The sequence below is a fragment of the Microtus oregoni genome, unplaced genomic scaffold, assembly GCF_018167655.1.
Source record: "Microtus oregoni isolate MIOR12 unplaced genomic scaffold, Mior012 000003F_ref0000135, whole genome shotgun sequence".
NCBI classification, from domain to species: domain Eukaryota; kingdom Metazoa; phylum Chordata; class Mammalia; order Rodentia; family Cricetidae; genus Microtus; species Microtus oregoni.
This window is the reverse complement of record NW_024543062.1, coordinates 52,993,776-53,008,186: the sequence shown is the minus strand read 5'-3', so window position 1 is coordinate 53,008,186 and position 14,411 is coordinate 52,993,776.

The following is a 14,411-nucleotide window of genomic DNA, read 5'->3' as shown; positions in this document are numbered from 1 at the left end:
CTGCCAAGTCTGATGATCTGAGTTGGACCACTCTGTGATAGAAGGAAACAAATCACCACGAGTTCTCCTCTGAACCCCCCATTTACAATCCATGGGCATGCATGGATTCACACATACAAACAGATAAATAATTGTGATTAAATAACAAAAAGAAATATATCCATATTATCCAAACAACACCTACATAATTAAGACATTTCTTTCAATGTACTTCTTTCTTATAGCTAGATAAAACTGAAAATTTATCGAAATAAGATGGGCCCTAACTAACATTTTTTAATTAAAGAAGCAGAGGGATCATCAAAATTATTTTCAAGTTACATTTTTGAGATAGTTGAGACTCTGTCAGCAGAACTGGCTAGCAGGTCTCCGTTTCTTGCGGCAATTCTCCGCTATAGCCACTATATCAGTTCCAGCCCAACCTTGACAACAATGAAAGCAGCCAACAAAGAGCGGCAATTCTGCCTAAGCCAGCTGCTTTATTAACAGGACAAGCCAATGGCCAAACTCTTTGGCACCATCTGTTTTTCATGTATTATCTTCTTTCTGTGGCTGCTGGGGACTTAAAAGGAAGCCTAATTGTTCACAGAAACAATATGCCAATAAGGGTAGCTCTCTCTACCCTGGTGTGTTTCAGAAACAGCATGGTATTGACTTGGGTAATTATAGATTTGCCATTTTCCTTCTGAATGTGAAATGGATACAGAAGGTGCCATCAATCACAAGTTCAATGAGCCTCATTTCTACATGAATGCAGGTCACTAAGATGGCTTAAGTTGGGGACGCCTCTGTCATCAGTCTATTGTTTCAGTGTCGGAATATGGATTGAATCATATGCTACATGCACAACATAGACAAGAATGAAATATGCTGCATTGGTACCAAAAAGATTCCAAATCAAGAAAACAGTGCTAGAAACAGGGCTCCGTGGGTAAAGTGCTTGCTATAGAACAATGAAGATGTGAGTTGGATCCCTGCAACATACAAAATTCTGAACACGGAGATGTGCATCTGTAATACTTGTGGTAGGCATAGGTAAAATACAGGAATATCCACTGCCTTCACTGATCAGCCTTTCCTGCCATATCCATACATTCCAAGTTTAGTGAGAGACTGTGTCTTAAAAAATAAGGTGGAGAATGAGCAAGGAAGATATCCAGAGATGACCTCTGGTCTCCAGTGACAGGTGTACCTGCAGATACAAGTGTACATACCCAAATGAATAAGTACAGCACACACACAATACACACACATGCATACATGCACACATACACGCATACACACACACAGCAGGGGGAGAGATCTCAAGAAAAAAAATAGTGACAAAATACATTAAGTAATTGACAACACTGGCAAATTGAAAAACTGGACAAGAGATTCTCTGCTTTACTTTGTCTCTAAACTGAACAAAAACACTTTAATATAAACAAAATGCTTACCATTTAACATCAATCCAAGCTAAACTTTACTAGTAACATTCACATAATTAAATTGTCAGAATGGCAATAACATTCTAAACATGAATAGTTATGACAAAATAACTGCTAACCGGTTGGCATTCACAATATTTTATTCTGCCCTTAAGTCTGAGAAAGGATAGCCGTTGTTGGTTGTATTGGCTCTTTGTTCCTTGGGAGCCTGCCATTCAGCTCCCAAATTAATACACACAGAGGTTTAGTCTTACTTGTCCATGCCCAGCCTGAGCTTTCCTTGTTTCTAGCCAGCTTTTCTTAACTTTAATTATCCCATCCACCTTCTCTCTCTGGGCTCTTTCCTTTTCTGACTTCTGTATATCTTACTTTCACTCTGACTCCATGGCTGGCTGCGTAACTAGGTGGCTGCCCCTTGTGCCCTCTTCCTTTCTCTCTCTCCTTGATCTTTCTTGTTGGTTCTTTTATTTATTCTTTCTTCCTTCCAGTTCTGCCTATCCTTTCTTCTGCCTTGCTATTGGCCATTCAGTTCTTTATTAGACCTATCAGATGGTTTAGACAGGCAAATAACACAGCTTCACAGAGTTTAACAAGTAAAGCATAAAATAATAAAACACATCTTTGCATCATTAAACAACTGTTCTACAGCATAAACAAATGTAACACATCTTAAACTAATCTTCTACAACAGATAACTTTAAATACTAATGGCCTCAACTCCCCCATCAAAAGATACAGATTAGTTGAGTGAATTAGGAAACAAAGTCAACTCTACATTGTCTACAAGTTATGTTGTCACTGTCTTTGTATGACAAATGAGTTTCCATAAAGATGAGTATATTATTTTTAAATGTTTTTACATTTTTGCAAATATGTTTGTGTGTCTCTGTGTGTGCACAAGAAAACAGATGGTGGTGAAGGCCAGAAGACACTGAATCAATTGCTCTGAGCTGCAGTTACAGACAGACAGCTCTGAGTCACCTGACATGGGTGTTGGAAGCCAAACATAGATTTTCTGTATGAGTGGCAAGTACTCTTAACTGCTGGGCCATTCCCTAAGCCCTCAGCTTATTATTTTTCTTAATATATTCTTTTTCATTCAAAGTAAATTATTTTGTGTGTATTGATGGTGCTTCTGAGGGATTGGATATGATATATATTTTATATTTAGGATATCAAGTGTGATGAGACTCTAACACATTTCCAAGAACCATGTCTTATTTCTGTGAGTAGACACCTGCGATTTTCTAGCACTTCTTAAACCTTACTATTAATTATCTCATGATAAAAAGATGTTTTTTTTTCTCTTTTTAAAAAAAATTATGTGAGACTGTGGGGGAATGTGGGAGTTGTGCACATGAGTGCAGTACCCATAGAGATCAGAGAGAGAGAACAGACTGCATCCTACGAATCTGGATTATCAGGTGCTGAGAAATTAACTCAGCTGTTCTGCAGGAGCAGTCCATGCTCTGGACCACTGAGCCACTCGATGGAAAAAAAAAAAAAAACAATGTTTCATAAAAGTTGTACAACTGTAAATCTATAAAAATCCTAAATTCTATTCATTGCAAGGCTCTGGTCAGAGGCTTACAATTACAGCAGTACCCAATTAAAAAATGCTCAGAATTTAAGTAGAAGAGTGGGGAAGGGAAAGGAGAAAAGAAGAAAAGAAGCTCACCTTGAAATTTTGAAGAGATTCACCAGATAAATGACATATAATCACATCTGTAAGTTCAAAGAAAAGAAAATGACATTGAAATATCCCAGTTCAATGTCCTACCTAGGATCTTAGGTAGAAAAGTAGCTCAGTAAGACAAGTTTTGAATGAATAGCATTTCAAAAATGAATGAACATTATTGTGGAAAGAAAAAATAGGTTAACTTATTTTCTTGAATTGCATATTAAGAGACTGGTATAGCAATTCAAGGCACTCTGAACAATAAGATGATCAGTATAAGACTCAATGCTAAATTCAAATGAAAAGTATGCAATTCTAGAGTTAGACCAGAATAAAGTTAAGTAGAAAGTATCCACACCTATTAGTAGGTATTTTAAATTTCATCTCATTGATTTCTGAATGTTTTTGTTCTTATGAACATCTTCAGGGTTGGTTCCTTCTATAATGCAATTTTTTGGTAGACCTTTGATATTATCTTGCTATTATTCCATTTATCAGGCAAAACCACATCAATGAATTCCTTGAGTCTGAAGCAGGTTTCTCAATATCCAATGAGGTCAATGTTTAAAAATTAGATCTATCTCAAAGCATGCAACCATGCCCAGCTCCTCTACAAGTATCCCTTTTTATTCTCTGAATTCCCCCCTCTGCCCTTTGTCAACACTAGGTAATTTTTCTCTAAACTTACTTAGATAGCCTTCCTCTCTGGTGATTAGTTTTTTATGTGTGTGCATGTGAATGTCAGTTTCAGACATCAGGGTTGCATTTGCCTAGAACTTTATCTGTCATACTCTCTTTAATCTTTTAATTATGGTCTTTGTAGGCTTTCAGAATGTCTATACAATCACATTGATGATCTTGTGTGCCTCATCTCCCCATTAGTGTGCTGTATAATAAGAACTCAGGTAGGGAAGTCAAGCAAAAAGATCACTTCCCTTGTTTCTCACCTGTCATGGTCACTGTTGTTCATATCAGGATGCCTAATACCTTAAATATTGTATGCAATATTTTAGAAATTATAAACTGTGTCCATGGTGGGAGATGTTGTACTATGGGTAGGTTGACAGATGCAGAGACCAGAAACACTGGATATTTGGAATTAGAGTTTTATATGGTTGTGAGGTGCTTGACCTGGGTGCTGTGAACCAAACTCAACTTCTCTACAAGATCATGGGATGCTCTTAAACACTTAGCAACCTCTCCAGCCCCTCATTTTCCAGATCTTTCATGCAGTAGATGATGTGTATATGCACAAGTATATGTAGATGTCAGAAATTAGCATCTGCTGATTCATCTAATATTTTCTGACCTAGTTTTTGAGACAGAGACTGTTTCTCACTGAAACTAAAGTTCACTAATGAACAAGACTGTCTGGCCAGAAAGTTGTGTACCTCTGTAGTTCTGAAATTACATGTGCATATCACTGCTCTTGCTATTAATGTACATGCTGAAGATTCAATCTCAGCTTGGTAAGGCTACAAGCAATCACTTTACTCACTAAGTCATCACCCCGTCTCACCTCTGTCACTCCATAGAGTCGAAAAAACAGAATCAGAGGAACTGGACAGACGACTTGATACTTACAAATATTTCTTTGTCACTGCTGTGCTGCTGTGAGGAAACAACACAACCACAGCAACTCTTATAAAGGAAAACATGTCACTAGATCTGGCTTACAGTTCCGAGGTTTAGTCCACTATCATCCTGGCAGGAAGCATAGTGGCCTCCAGGTAGACATGGTAATGGAGAAGTAGCTTAATAGTTCTATATCCAAATCCCCAGACAGCAGGAAGAAAGAGATCAATGGGACTAGATTGAACATTTGAAACTCCAAAGCCTACCCTAGTGCATTATTTCCTCCAAAAAGGCCACACCTCCTTTGCCAAGGTCACACTTCCTAAACCCAGCCATTCCTATTCAATCCAACATAGATTTACATGTTGCCCTTGCAGAGGGACAACGTTCAATTCCCAGTACCTGTGTCAGGCAGCTCACAACCACTTGTAACTATAGCTTGAGATAATCCAATGCCATGTCCTGACCTCCACTGGTACCTGCACTCGTGTGCACTCACCTACACACACACACACACACACACACACACACACACACACACACACACAATTAAAATAAATGAATCAGACATGTTATTATGATAGATGCCAGACTTGCCATTCCTTTATAAAGTATTTTCTGTCCACATAACTTTTTTTTAGCAAGTGTATATAAATCAGACTTTCTATTTGAACAATATTTATTCCCTATTTTCTTTGTTTTAATTTTTGAAAGGTAAAACTGATTTCTCACAGAAATTACTTCTATGGTCCCCCAAATTATCCATACATTTTTAGTATGATTTGCTTTCACTTTCAGGGAAGTAATCTTTTCCAATTTGGGAAAATTATATAAAGAAGGCTTTTTTTTTTCTGTTGAAAATGGAAATGGTTTGTTCACTGTCACCTAGGTACTGCTTTAATTGTGCTTTTTAGAGTTGTAAACAACAGCTCAATGCCGATCAGATGGCAGTCACTCCACAGCATGAATCAGGCTGCATGCTCCTCTCGTACAATTATTCATTCTGCCAAATCTTCTCCATGTGCTACACTGGACATTCTGCGTTGCTCTCCAAAACTCCTTACAATGTACAGGTGTGACACAAGGTAGGAACTCCAACCTGAACTGCACCAAGACAGAAGTGCTGATTTCTGTGATTCATGCCCTCCAATGCATCTTACAGCAAATAAAGAATACTGATTTTAAACAGTTCAGCATTTATACATGAAGAAGCTCAGCTTTGTTCCATGAAAAACAAAAATTATCAGATAATTTTCATGCCGACATTAAAGATTTTTGATATACAGTTTAGTAAACATTCATCAGTCAACATCTCTTAGAAATTTTGAAATGTTTAAACCTTGTCTTAGATATGCAAATTTATTAATATTAAGATCACATATATAAAATAAAAAAATTCAAAAAACTATATAGGTTATTGTTATAGAAAACAGAGTAGGATATTACTTATAGAAAGCTCAACAATCATCTGATATATACTTTTTGTTGTTTTGTTTTTCTTTTTTTTATTTTTTTATTTTAAATTTATTTATTTATTAAGGATTTCTGCCTCCTCCCCGCCACCGCCCCCCATTTCCCTCCCCCTCCCCCATCAAGTCCCTCTCCCTCATCAGCTTGAAGAGCAATCAGGGTTCCCTGCCCTGCTGGAAGTCCAGGGACCGCCCACCTCCATCCAGGTTTAGTAAGGTGAACATCCAAACTGCCTAGGCTCCCACAAAGCCAGTACGTGCAGTAGGATCAAAAACCCATTGCCATTGTTCTTGAGTTCTCTCTCAGTAGTCCTCATTGTCCGCTATGTTCAGCAAGTCCGGTTTTATCCCATGCTTTTTCAGACCCAGGCCAGCTTAAACATATTTATTTTAGAAGGCATTTGGGGCTGGAGGGCTATGCCACTTTGAAGAGGGATTGCTACTCTTCCAGAAGGACTGTTTTTGTGTTCCAGTACACATGTCAGCTACTACGCAAACAATAACCTGTAAATCTACCTCTGAAGAATTTGATTCCTTCTACTGGCCTCTCTGGGAACCTGCCCTCATATGCACAAAGTTTCATATAGACAAACAGATTCAATAATTCTTAGAGCAATAGGCTCCTGGAAGAGATAAAGGGGAAAGAGGAAATAAATTCAAATTATTCTTATTTCAAAATTGTATGATTATTTTTTTAACAAAAGACTCTAAAAACTCCAACAGGAAATTTCAACAGCTGATAAAAATATTTAGTAAAGTAACAGGATTGAAAAACTGATATGCAATTTCAGGGTCCTTCCTACATACAAATGTAAACATATTTTAAATCAAACAGGTAACTAATCACATTTTCTTATTTTTTAAATTTTATTGATTTTATTGAACTATACATTTTTCTTTGCTTTCCTCCCTTTCTTTCCCTTCAAGTTCAGCCCTCTCCCATGGTCTTGATAATCCCAATTTACTCAGGAGATGCTATCTTTTTCTAATTCCCATGTAGATCAGATCCATGTATGTTTCTCTGAGGGTCCTTATTGTTGTTCAGGTTCTCTGGGATTGTGGTTTGTGGTATAGTTATTTTGCTTTATGTTTAAAAACCACTTATGAATGAGTACATATGTTAATTGTCTTTCTGGATCTAAGTTACTTCATTCAAAATGATGTTTTCAAGCTCCATCCATTTTCCTGCAAAATCCAAGTTGTTGTTATTTATTTCTGCTGTGTAGTATTTCATTGTGTAAATGCACCACATTTTCCACATCCATTCTTTAATCTAGTGGCATTTAGGTTGTTTTTGGATTCTGGCTATGACAAACAATGCTGCTATGAACATAATTGAGCACATGTCGTTGTGGCACGATTGAGCATCCTTTGGATATATATGCAAAAGTGGTATTACTGGGTCTTTAGGAAGACTATTTCCTAATTTTCTGAGAAATTTCCATGCTAATATACAAAGGGACTGTACCAGCTTGCACTTCTACTAGCAATACAGGAGTGTTCCATTTGTTCACAACATCTCCAGAATAAGTTGTCATAAGTGTTTCTGATCTTGGCCATACTTACAGGAGTAAGATGGATTCTCAGAGTTATTTTAATTTGCATTTATCTGATGGCTAACCATGTTGAACATTTACTTAAGTGCCTTTCAGCCATTTTAGAGTCCTCTGTGGAGAGTTCTCTGTTTAGGTCTATAAGACATTTTTTTAAATTGGATTATTTGCTCTTTTGATGACCAATTTCTTGAGTTCTTTGTATATTTCGGAGATCAGACCTCTATCCTATGTGGGACTAGTGAAAATCTTTTCTTATTCTATAGGCTGCCATTTTGTATTGTTGATCATGTCCTTTGCTTTACAGAAGCTTTTCAGTTTCATGAAGTAACGTTTATCAATTGTTTCTCTCAGTGTCTATGCTACTGGGGTTATATTTAGGATGTGATCTCCTGAGCCAATGCCTTCAAGTGTACTTCCCACTTTCTCTTCTTTGCGTTTTAGTGTGTCTAGCTTTATGTTGAGGTCTTTGATCCATTTGGACTTGAGTTTTGTCCATGGTGATAGATGGATCTATTTTCATTCTACTACATGTTAATTTCCAGTTATGCCAGCACCATTTGTTAAATATGTTTTCTCTTTTCCATTTGATTTTTTTTGCCTTTTTGTCAAAAATCAGGTGTTTGTAGATGTGTGAATTAATATCTTGGTCTTCAACTCGGTTCCTTTGGTTCTCCTATCTGTTTTTCTGCCAATACCAAGCTGTTTTCAGTACTATAGCTCTGTAGTAGAATTTTAAGTCATGGATTGTGATGCTTCCAGAAGTTCTTTTATTGTACAGGATTGTTTTGGCTAATCTGGGATTTTTGCTTTTCTATATAAAGTTGAGCACCATTCTTTTGAGGTCTGGGAAGAATTTTGCTGGGTTTATGATGGGCATTGCAGTGAATCTGTAGATTGTTTTTGATAAGATTGCCATTTTTACTATGTTAATTCTACCTACCCAAGAGCATGGGAGATCTTTCTACTTTCTGGTATCTCTTCCATTTCTTTCTTCAAAGATTTAAAGTTCTTGTCATACAAGTCTTCCACTTGTTTGGTTAGAGTTACTCTGAGATATTTTATGTTATTTGTGGCTATTGTGAAGAATGATGTTTCTCTGATTTCTTTCTCAGCCCATTTATCATCTGTGCAAAAGAGGGCTGCTGATTTTTTTTTTTTGAGTTAACCTTGCATCCTGCTACATTACTGAAAGTGTTTTTGAGCTGTAGAAGTTGTTTTTTAGAATTTTTGGGCTCACTTATGTAAACTATCATATCATCAACAAATAGTGAGAATTTGATTTCTTCTTTTCCTATTTGTATCCCCTTGATCTCCTTTTGTTTTCTTATTGTTCTAGCTAGGACACCAAGAACTATACTGAATAGATATGGAGAGAGTGGACAACCTTGTCTTGTTCCTGATTTCAGTGGGATCACTGGGAGTTTCTTTCCATTTAGTTTTATGTGGCTATTAGCTTGCTGTATATTGCCTTTATTATGTTTAGGTTTGTTACTTGTATATACTTGCTCTCTCCAAGACCTTTATCATGAAGGGATGTTGTATTTTGTTGAAAGCTTTTTCAGCATCTAATTGAGATGATCTCATGGTTTTTATTTTTTAGTTTGTTTATATTGTTGATAACGTTAACAGATTTTTGTATGTTGAACCATCCCTGCATCCCTGGGATGAAGCTGACTTGATAATGGTAGATGATGATTCTGATGTGTTCTTGGATTTGATTTGCCAGTACTTTATTGAGTACTTTTGCATCAATGTTCATGATTGAGATTGGTCTGTAATTTTCTTCCTTACTTATGTCTTTATGTGGTTTAGGTATCAGGGCAGTTGTAGCCTCATAGGAAGTGTTTGGCAATGTTCCTTCTGTTTCTATTGTGTGGAACAATTTGAGGAGTATTGGTATTAGTTATTCTTTGAAAATCTTATAGAATTCTGGGTTGAAACCATCTGGTGCTGGGCTTTATTTCATTGGAAGACTTTTGATGACTGTTTCTATTTCTTTAGCAGTTATAGGTCTATTTAATTTGCTTATCTGGACTTGATTTAATGTTGGTAAGTGATATTAATCCAGAAAAGTTGTCCATTTCCTTTAACGTTAACAATTTTGTGGAGTACAGATTTTTGAAATATGATCTGATAACTCTCTGAATTTCCTCCATGTCTATTGTTATGGCTCCCGTTTCATTTCTGATTTTGCTAATTTGGATATTCTCTCTCTGCCTTTTGGTTAGTTTGGATAAAGATTTTTCTATATTTTTGATTTTCTCAACCAACACTTTGTCTCATTGATTCTTCGTATTGTTTTGTTGTTGTTGTTTCTATTTTGTTGATTTCGGCTCTCAATTTGATTAATTTCTGCGTGAGTTTCTTTCTTTTTTCCCTAGAGTTTTCAAATGTTCTTTTAATTTTCCAGCTTCTTTATGTAGGCATTTAGTGCTATGCTCTTTCCTCTTAACACTGCTTTCATTGTGTCTCACAAATTTGGGTATGTTGTGTGGTCATTTTCATTGAATTTTAAGAAGTCTTTATTTTCTCCCTTTATTTCTTCCTTGACCCATTTATGTTTCAGATGAGCATTGTTTAATTTCCATATGTTTGTGGGCTTTCTGGAATTAGTGTTGTTGTTGAATTCCTATTGTAAGTCATGGTGATCTGTTAAGATACATGGGGTTATTCTGATTTTTTAAACAATTCCATTTTTAATACCTTTAAAATCATCTTGCAACAAATCTAAACAAGCAGGTGAAAGACTTGTATAATAAAAAAATTAAGACACTGAAGGAAATTGGAGAAGACACCAGAAAATGGAAAACTCACTGTTACCATAGATTGGTTGGATTAATATAGTGAAATGACCACCCTATGAAAGGCAATTTTACAGACTCAAAGTAATTTCCATCAAAATTCCAACACAATTATCCATAGACACTGAATAATATCATCTTGTATTTTATTTGAAAACAGACCAAACAGTCCTAAACAATAAATGAATGACTGAAGGTATCGCCATTCTTAATTTCAAGTTATATTACAGACATATAGTAATGAGAAAATCCTTGTGTGAACATAAAAATGAGCATGTCTCCAATACAATAGAATTGAGGACCCAGATATAAGTTCAAATACTTATAGCAACCTGATTATTGATTGAAAAAAAATGAAAATATACACTGGAGAAAGATCATCTTCAGCAAATACTGTTGGTCAGACTGGATGGCTATTGTAGAAGTGAACCCTATTTCTCACCTTGCCTAAAGTTAATTGCAAATAGACCAAAGACACTGACAAATAACCTGACACAATGAGCTTCATATAAGATAAATAATAAACTTTAACTCAATGGCTCTGAAAAGGATTTTCTGAACAGGATCCTGACAAGACAATTTTTAATACCAATAATTAATGAATGGGCCCACAAGACACTAAATAGATTCTATACAGCAAATGACAGGGATCACTATTCAAGGAAGGAGGCTGCCAACAGAACCAGGAAAAGAATTTTATCAGCTATATATCTGACGAAGTATTAGTTTCTAGAATGAACAAAGAATTCTAAATCTAAATATCAAGAAAGCTAACAACTCAATATAAAAATCAAGATATAAAACCAAGTAGGAATGTTTTCAAAAGAGGAACTACAAATGGCTGAAACACTTCTTAAAATGTGCAACTTTCTCGGTCATCGGGAAAATGGAAATTAGAACTAACTTGATATTTTATCTTACCTCAGAAAGAATGGCCAAGATCAATTAAAAGAAATGGTAGCACAGTCTGGCAAGACTGTGAGGAAAGTGGAACACTTATTCACAGCTGTTGGGAGTGCAAACTGGTAAAAACACTACAGAAATTTCCTTAGAAGACTGAAAATAGATCTGCCACTATATCCAGCTATATGATTCTTGGGCATATACACAAAATATTTTAGATCTTACTAAAGAGAAGCCTGCTCATTCATTTTCATGACTGCTCTATTCACAATAGTCAGGAAATTGAAACAGCCTAGATAGCTATCAACTGGTGAATGAGTAAAGGAAACATGACACAGTTTTGAAATGGAATATTGTTAAGCTGTTAAGAAAATTGAAATTTGAGGTAAGAAGAAAAAGAGGGGAGAAGTCATCCCTAAGAAGGTAACCCAATAACATAAAGATAAATGGCACAGTTTGTTTTCTCCCTTTCTCATTTCAGGATGTTACCTTTGTCTGTCTGTTTGTTTGTTTGTTTTGAGGTTATTTGGGGAAGGAGGTTGGATTTTCTTTCTTTTATTTATTTATTTTTTTAAGAAAGGACTTCTCTGTATCCTGGTTGTCCTGGAACTGTAGACCAGGCTGGCCTCAAACTCAGAGAGATTCACCTTCTTCTACTTTCTGAGTGCTGGGATTAAAAGAGTACACCTCCACACCAAGCTTTAGGTGTAACTTTTTAGTCTCCAAAAGTACATGTATCACTTCAAATACCCACAGAAGTCAGTAATTTAATAAGGAGATGGATGGATAGGTCTTCAATTTGGGAGATAAAGAAAACAGTGGTTAAAAACAATAATAGAGGAAAACGTGTTAAGTTGGGGTACAAGGTGGGGGATAGTAAAGGGTAGGATAAGGAGGGAGAATTAATATGCAAGGCTTTTTGAAAAATCCATATGAAAACCTACTACTACAAAAATCTTCATAATGTTTAAGTATATACATATTTAAAAGAAGTTTAATAGAATTACCTTATGACAAGGGGCCAAATTTTTACTACACATATCATATTAGCAAAGAAAAACTTTATTTTTGAAAATGAATTATTTGAATGGGCCAAAGAAGTCCATAGACTGCTAAACATTACAGAATCTTGTCAATACTCCTGGATACCCTGCAGGATTCTTATGGTAAGACTTTATTACTGATTATACCACATATTTGACTCACAGAACCTGGAGATGACAAGCTGGAACTCACCTGAATACTCCATTCCTATTGGCTAGGGTTCATGTGTTGGAAGGTGCTGTGAATCCTGCTGGAAGAAAAAAGTAAACTGCAATCTCACCAAGATGTGAACCCTATGAGCTACAATGACTGGCTGGACAGATAGACTCAATGGTATAATAGTAGTATTAATATTACAAGAATAACCAAGCACTTTCTGCTTGGATCAAAGGCCCACTCCATGAAATGGAGCACATACCTGAAACTGTGAAGGTGGCTAAGAACTTATGGTTAGATCCGTCTATAGGTCCTCTTCTGTGAATTAATTATATTTCCTTAGTCTGTGATATATGATTGTGCCCTTCTAATGAAGCAGTTCATTTCTGAATGCTAAAAGCTCACAAAGCAATCATGAGACTCTGGGCTCAATTGGCAGTACTACATACACTAGATGTAAGCTGTGTGCCTTTAAACACTGCCCTCAGAAGGTAGATGCAAAGGGATCAGGTGTAGTCACTGGCTTCTTGTTCATTCCCCAGCCACCCAAACCCGAAACAATTATACAGAAACTCTATTAATTGCAACACTGTTTGGCCAATGGGTTAAGCATATTGCTAGCTAGCTCTTACATCTTAAATTAACCTATTTCTGATACTCTGGTTATTACCACATGGCTGTGGCTTACTGGGTAATGTTCTGGCATCTGTCTCCTGTGGCAACAATGTAGCATCTTTCTGAATCTGCCTACTCTCTCTAAATATCTTTTCTAGCCAGGTTATATTATGTTAAGGCATTGACTGAAAGCAGCTAATTTATTAACCAATGGCAATAAAACATATTCATAACATGTGGAGGGGAATCCCACATCACCTCCCCTTTTCTGTCCAAATAAAATGGAAGGTTTCACTTTAACATTGTAAAATAATATACAACAAAACAGTTATCAAGCAAGAATTTTAGCTACAATATTTATGTCCACTTTATCTTTTATTAACACTAAGGTAAACTGTAACTATCTATTTTTCAACTCCAGCAAGGACTTCAAAAGGTTATAATATTACCTAAGTAAACAGAAAGTGCATTGTAAGAAAATTCCAAAACTCTAGAATTGACAGAGACATCTCACTGCTTGGACAGTTGCCCAAAGTTCTTCTTTAATGTGTCAGCATCCATCTTCAGCCTACAGGCCCATAGTATTTGGCAGACTTTTAAATGAAGCAGGAAATTTGAAGATCTGTTTTACCTCTATTTGCAGTTTGTCAGTCACCTTTCTCTGTGTCCTTCAGAATGTCTGGCAGACCCTTAAGGGGGCTGACATGAAGCAGGAACCCTGAAGGAATGTCTTGCCTTTAGGTAAGTCATTTTTCTGTGGGTCTTGCATGTCCAGTTCATACATCATAACATCAAGCAGTCCAGATAAGAGCATTTTCATGCTCAAATGGCTAACAAACTCCATGAGGAGACTCTCCAATACCCATCATCCTCTTGTAGTAGATTGGTGCTGCTGCGAGCAGATGTATCTCAGTGTCTCATTGTAATGAAAAGTCCTAAGTTCTTAACATTTTAAATGCCATATTCTGTTCATCTTTGAAAGGTTTCAAGAATAACTTTTTATCTAAAATTTATCTCTGTAAACCTAGAAAACCTAAAACACATGACTACAAGCTTGACTATTAATGATAACTATCTATTAATCTGTATTTTTTAATTATACATTTTTAAATGAGCTGCACAAACACAATACCTTGATCAAGAATAGAAATAGAAATATACATATAAAAATTGACCTTAAATTT